The sequence below is a fragment of the Polyodon spathula genome, chromosome 9 (genome assembly GCF_017654505.1).
Source record: "Polyodon spathula isolate WHYD16114869_AA chromosome 9, ASM1765450v1, whole genome shotgun sequence".
NCBI classification, from domain to species: domain Eukaryota; kingdom Metazoa; phylum Chordata; class Actinopteri; order Acipenseriformes; family Polyodontidae; genus Polyodon; species Polyodon spathula.
The window spans coordinates 25,255,949-25,263,059 of NC_054542.1; positions in this window are offsets into that span (position 1 = coordinate 25,255,949).

Consider the following 7,111-nt stretch of genomic DNA (forward strand, 5'->3'; position numbering starts at 1 on the left):
CTGACCTTCTTAGTACAGTATTCTAGCAGGGTATAACTCTAAGCACACACTCATCAACCATCAAGTGGTTTTAATGAAAGGGTCAATTAAAGTTTATATAAATAATGATATAAAACAGAAATAAATTCAGGTAACTCATGTATATTTTAGCCCTCCTTTTTATATTGTGGTGAAATGACAGGAACAAAACCAATCCTCTTCTGTATATAATTGTATGAGGTTTTCAGTATTAATTAGGGACTGTTCATTTATTAATGAAAGTGTGTTAATACTAATGATGCACATTAGGCTTTTAAAATGTCTGTTTTGTGAGAAAGTACAGGGAATGTTTAATTGTTCTATCACATACAAAATGTAGAGGCAGCAAGAAATACATTCCACTATTATAAGTTCATAGTATTGTTAAACTATATGATCATTTTTTTAATTTAGCGTACTGTTAAAAAAAAAAAAAAATTCTATAAACATTTATTGAAAAGAAAAACCAATAGATTATAACACCGCTTTATTTAAGTTCTTTTTTTCTCAACCGTGTAATATTATGAAAGGCTATCATCACTGGCAAGGCTGGTTAGTGACAGAAGGGAGAATCAGAGACAGGACAGCTGCAGTGGTTAAAGTCCAGGGCTTGTAACCAGAAGGTCACTAGTTCAAATCCCACCACTGCCATTGACTGACTCACTCTGTGTGACCCTGCGCAAGTCCTTCAGATGATATGCTCCATCCTGCAGATGAAATGTTAAATCAATGTCCTATTGTAAGTGACTCTGCATATAATGTACAGTTCACAGCCTACCTCTGTAAAGCACTTTGTGATGGTGGTCCACTATGAAATGTACTATATAAAAATTAATATTATTATTATTATTATTATTATTATTAAAGCTCTGAGGTGCACGTCATTTACAAAAAAAAAAAAAAACACAAAAAAAACACAAAAAAAACACAGGAACAGAAAAACAAGCTACAAGGACCCAAATAATAGGTTTAAACAAAAACACAGCAAAATCAAAAGACTGCTTAGGTGTTATTTTTAAGGGCGACCCAACATCCAGGACAGACTAATAAAAATAAAAAATTATTTTATTTTTTAACAGAAACATTGGTGATAATTACACTTGACACATGTTTTTGTTCTTTTTAGGATTCTGATTACTAGGATTATGTGGGTTAGGTGGTTTGAAGCCTCTTGGACGCCGATTCCAATCCAGCCAGTGTCGGTGACTGAAATGAATATGTATGTACAATATAGGGCAGCTCTACCACTGCCTGTGCAGACAAGACTGTCTCGTTGCATAGTGGTTAAGACTTGTTTCTTTTATCTAGCGACTCTGTTTGGGGAATACTGTATCTGTATGTGAAAGCCCTGTTCAGCCCTGTTCCTTTAATGGGCATGTCACGAAAGAAAGAAAAATCCCAGCTGGCACAGCTTTTGCAAAGTGGCAGGGTTGTGTGCAGAAGTTTGCATCGCTGTTGCTCAGTTAGTCTACATGACTATCAATCCAGCTCATTTCACAAGCACTGAAAATCAATAAATACATTAATGAAAAACATATCTGTTGAGGATTTGCAGAGCTAATATGTATGAAATAGGCTCTCAAAATCAAAGCAGTAAACATTACTAATCTCAGCCAGCGCTCCCCTGCAGGTGACATAGACATCAAAATGAAATGGATGCAATTAAGTAGCTACATGTTATGGGGGACTCTATTAAGCAGTACAGATGATACCACAATGTATTGTAATACATATCCAAAATGAAAATAAATGTCTCTTTATGAAGACAGAACAATACGTTGCTATAACCATTTCATTGGTTTATAATCCTTGAGCTGTATTTAAGTGAATTGACCTTTAAGGCACATTATAACTGATACTACTGTAATTACAGTTTCTTACCTACAGGGATCAGAATACATAATGGCAGCACATCAAACAGCACTGCCTGTTTCCGAAAGCTAAACCTGTCCATTAAAATATAAATCCAACCGTTAAACCATTCAAGTCTGAACATTTCCCAGCACACCCTTTGAAGAATCTTACTGAGAAAATAACATGGCTCATTCCAAAATAAAACTGCTCAGCGATGAAACTAAAGTGCTAGGAATATTCTTTAGACCAGAGGTGTCCAATCACAGTCCTGGATGACCATTCCACCCTGGGTTTAACAGGTAAAATGATATATAATGAAGTACTTCTGAGAATTTAGAACCGGTTTGGAACAAAGACCAGGAATGGAATAGTCAACTTTGGCTACCCCTGATTTAGACAATCATTGTTCTCTGATCATTCTAGTTAGTTTATAATGTCAAATTACCATTAACTTAATCACACAGAGAACAGTAAATTAAGTAAGTACATGGATTAAAGTTGTGCAAAAATGTTTTTAGAAGGCTTAACAGTAATCTTCTGGAAGCATCTTGTATCAGAAAAATGTGTTGATTCATGAAAAATTGAAAGGTTTTGTGTAGGGAACCTTCTTGTATGTAAAGTAAAAATATATTGTCACACCCAGAATAATAATGAAAACATGCCAAAGAGACTATTAAAACATATTTATGAATGATAATATGTGAATCCTTAAATACCAGACCATCTGGTTTCAAGGTAGACTCATGATGGCTGACTCAAAGAATTTCCACTGCAAACCTAAAGCAGCCTAGAGATAACAAAATACACTGACTGTATGGGTAGTTAAAGGGTTAAAAGTACGAAATTGTCATAACTACTGACATTACCTTTTTCACAAGTGACTGAATAAATATTTGCCTGCAAACTAGCACTGGAATTGACAAAATTCTGTAATCTACAATGGCACGGAAGATTACCATTGCATAATGCAATCACATGCTATTTGGCCTCCGACTCATTGTCAGTCTCCTTTAAAGCTTTCCACGTGCAATACAAGAACAAGCACTGAACTGGTCCCAGTTAACCTTTGCTCTGCCTCATTAGTTAATAGTTAAATATCTTTTAGCTTTTCTGAATACCTACTAGGAATTTACTTGGCTTTGTATTTCTGGGTACCTGTGATGGGGTACACCACGCCCCTGTGTGTATTTCATATTATTATTATTTAAATGTATTGTTTAGTGTTTAAAAACACAATGTTTTCTTGTTAATTATTTTACAGCGTGGATGGGGTTGAAATTCTCCATCCATGCTAAACTTGTGCAGAATGTGACCGTCTCCAGATTGATAAATTTACTACTATGTAGAGATGGTCGCATGCATTAAAACCTACAGCTTTGGCTGAACTAGGTTGGGTGTTCAGAGGTGGAACTTGAGTGAAAGAGAAACTAAAAAGCACTGATCACCAATTGCTACTCGTGCTGGATTTTAAACCAGTTCAATACTGGTTTGTTTTGGTTTACTTTTATTTTGTCTGTTTGTTTTGGCCATCGAGCTGTTTTGTGTAAGTGTTTGTTTTCTGTTCAACCTTTTTATTTATAATTATTTATAATAAACACGCACATCAGCGCTTCATACCTCGCAGAACTGTGTGTGTATGGATCCACTCACTTCCTGGTCTGACGTCACCCACAAGTCTATCCATGACAGTACTCGTGTGGGCACTGCAATATAATAAATGGCTCTTCAAAGTCAGTGAAGGTTTCCCCAAAAGCAGGGATGCAAAGTATCCAAATTACTTTATAGCCTTACAGTATCTCTACTTCTATCTGTGTTTCTGTGTGTCTATCCATCATCCAGCCAAAAAAAGTGAAAAAGGAAATAAAAATGTACATTATAAATATCATATGGGAGATACTGAAATTGGAGAAGGAATCTATGAAAAAGACCTAGGAGTTTTTGTTGACTCAGAAGTGTCTTCATCTAGACAATGTGGGGAAGCTATAAAAAAGGCTAACAAGATGCTCGGATACATTGTGAAAAGTGTTGAATTTAAATCAAGGGAAGTAATGTTAAAACTGTGCAATGCACTCGTAAGACCTCATCTTGAATATTGTGTGCAGTTCTGGTCACCTCGCTATAAAAAAGATATTGCTGCTCTAGAAAGAGTGCAAAGAAGAGCGACCAGAATTATTCCGGGCTTAAAATGCATGTCATATGCAGACAGGCTAAAAGAATTGAATCTGTTCAGTCTTGAACAAAGAAGACTACGTGGCGACCTAATTCAAGCATTCAAAATTCTAAAAGGTATTGACAGTGTCGACCCAAGGGACTTTTTCAGCCTGAAAAAAGAAACAAGGACCAGGGGTCACAAATGGAGATTAGACAAAGGGGCATTCAGAACAGAAAATAGGAGGCACTTTTTTACACAGAGAATTGTGAGGGTCTGGAATCAACTCCCCAGTAATGTTGTTAAAGCTGACACCCTGGGATCCTTCAAGAAGCTGCTTGATGAGATTCTGGGATCAATAAGCTACTAACAACCAAGCGAGCAAGATGGGCCGAATGGCCTCCTCTCGTTTGTAAACTTTCTTATGTTCTTATGTTCTTATGACCAGGACTTTAAATTCCATAATAAACATTGAGTCTATCCACACTAGTTAAATAATGCACGACCAACATACATTGAAACCACATGGCTGTCAACTACAGTTTTCAAATTGAGATCATCACGCATTATTTGGGGAGTGAGAATAGGGTATAAATCAGTTGCAAGTAGTGGAAAGCTTATTTGAAAAGCTCTTCAATAAAAGTGTCCCAGAGGACTCAACCTCCTCCTCAAAGTCTTAAGGTTGTTGAGAACCTGTGAGGAGTAACGTCATCAATAGAGCTCTATAAGGAGAAGAGGAAGCTCAAAATCGATATTTGTATGAGAAACTGGTTGAATGCACTGTGACCACTGAGGCAACAGTTTTGTAATGGCATCACAATGAAGTGAATGCACACTGGCAGCAGGACCATTGTATCATATTGGTACCGACACCAGTGTGTTACCTGTCATAACTTTTGTGGAGAATTGTGCTGGAACTAGAGTAGGATAAACAAAAGATAAAAAAATAAATTCACCAACAAGAATCCAAGGCTACAAGTAGTGCCTTTCTACTTGTTTGAGTCTTAGCATTTATTAAGTAAACATACTGTATACAATGCATGGAACAGATACAACATAGATACAAGTTTCTCACATGCTTCATAATACTGTTGTCTTACCTAAGTAGCATTACTATTACAGAGCAGGTGCTCAACCACATACAGTACCATTACTTCCGACAGACTCCATCCCTCACTCTCACGCGATTCTTGTGACATTGCACAGAAAAAAGGGGTGATACACCCATAGTGGTGTAGCTGAGCATAGGAATGTTTGTAAAGTCAAAGCACATCAAACTGATTGTAAAATAGATAAATACATGGACATATAAATTAAAGCTATGTGTAATTAGACAGTTCACAGTGATTAATCTCTCGGTTATGAGGAAGAAATCTTCCACAGAAGTTCTGTGAAGCTTACTGGCAGGAGGATTCATCATGGGTAACAAGATTCTAGGACAACAAAAAGGGTGCAGTAGCCAAAAGCAACCGTGTGGCAGAGCAAAGCTCTGCCCTTTTTAAATTGGCAGGGATGGGGTTAATTTCCCCTACCTGCCTGGGTTTATTATGTTCAGGTGGCTGGGGTTGATTAGTTGATTAAATGATTAACTTTATTAACAATCAATCAGCGCCCAGCCACCTGACATAAAAGGAGGCCTCTGCTTCTCATTTGGGTTGGTGGTTGGTGGTTGGTGGTTGGTGGTTGGTAGTTGGTAGTTGGTAGTTGGTAGTTGGTAGTTGGTGGTTGTGGTTTTTTGTGATTTGTGATTTGTGATTTGTGAATTCTACATCCAGTGAAGGCATTGCCCAGCCTGGAAACCTTAATTTTTGTAAGTTTGTTTTTTGTACTGGTCTTTTTTGTGTGTTTAAATCCCTTTATTTTGCCCATGTGCACTTTTATTTTGTGTTTATAATAAAAGTATATATTTTTTTGAACTGCAGACTGTCTCTGGGCCTCTATCCACTCACCAGTCTCAAACCGTATTTGTGATTGCATTAAAAACGAATTGTGTTCTGAGGAGGGGTCTACATGACGTAACATATAATAACGCTGAACACAGCATTCACAGGGACACACTGTATTACTCTTGGCATCCCTTTATTTGGTTAAGAATTGAAGGTGCAGCACAGTCAGTACCTTTATATTCGCACTGTATGCACATAAATTCCATATGTGAATGTATCCCCTGTAAAAATATAATAAGATATAACAAAGACTGTCCTTATAATGTTCACTTTATTGCACACTGAGCTGTTCCTCTGTCATCGACTTTCTCCAAAGTCCAGTTACATACTATGAACCTTGAAAATGGCAAATAAATCCTATTTATATTGCTAGTGCCATAAAAACAAATGCATTCAAGACAATAGAAAATATCAATACAGTTCATACTATAAATCATCATGGAAGACTGAACAAAGATTTAATCACTGGCTGGCTTCCACTAACCAGTGAACCCTTAATTCTGCCATTTATGACCTAATACCTCAATTAAGTTATTGCCTTGAATTAGATGTCCAGCCATCAATCAATCAATTCCATCTATCTAGCTATCGATCATAGATATATATATATATATAGATATATATTATCTATTATATATATATATATATATATATATATGTTAGATTAACGGGTCACAGCCTGTTAGAAAGTGTCGGACAATCTTTAATTTATAGAACTCTGTAAAAATCTTGATACAATTTTTGTACGAGAAAATTACTGCTTTTAATGTAAAGTAGCTTTTATCCTAAGCTTTTATCTAAGAGTGCATATGGTTATCCTACAGAATTTTTTATTGTTTAGGTCATGCTATACAAATATGCAACAGTGTTTTCAGCACAGAGAATCTGCAATGAATTAATGATTTATTGATTGCAATTGCAGATGATTTGATGAACAGTGATGGGCGCTCAGGGCCCAATGACTGTAACTGGGCACTCAGGGTCCGAGTGAAAGATAAATTTGGCCGGAGGCCTGGCTCAACGGTTACCTGCGCGCGGCCGGCTGGAAAAATATGAACAGTTGCATGCATCCCAGTGCCGCAGATAGGAAGTGGTTATGGGCCACTTCCCCCAAAAGATGAGGCCACCAAACCATGATGGAAAA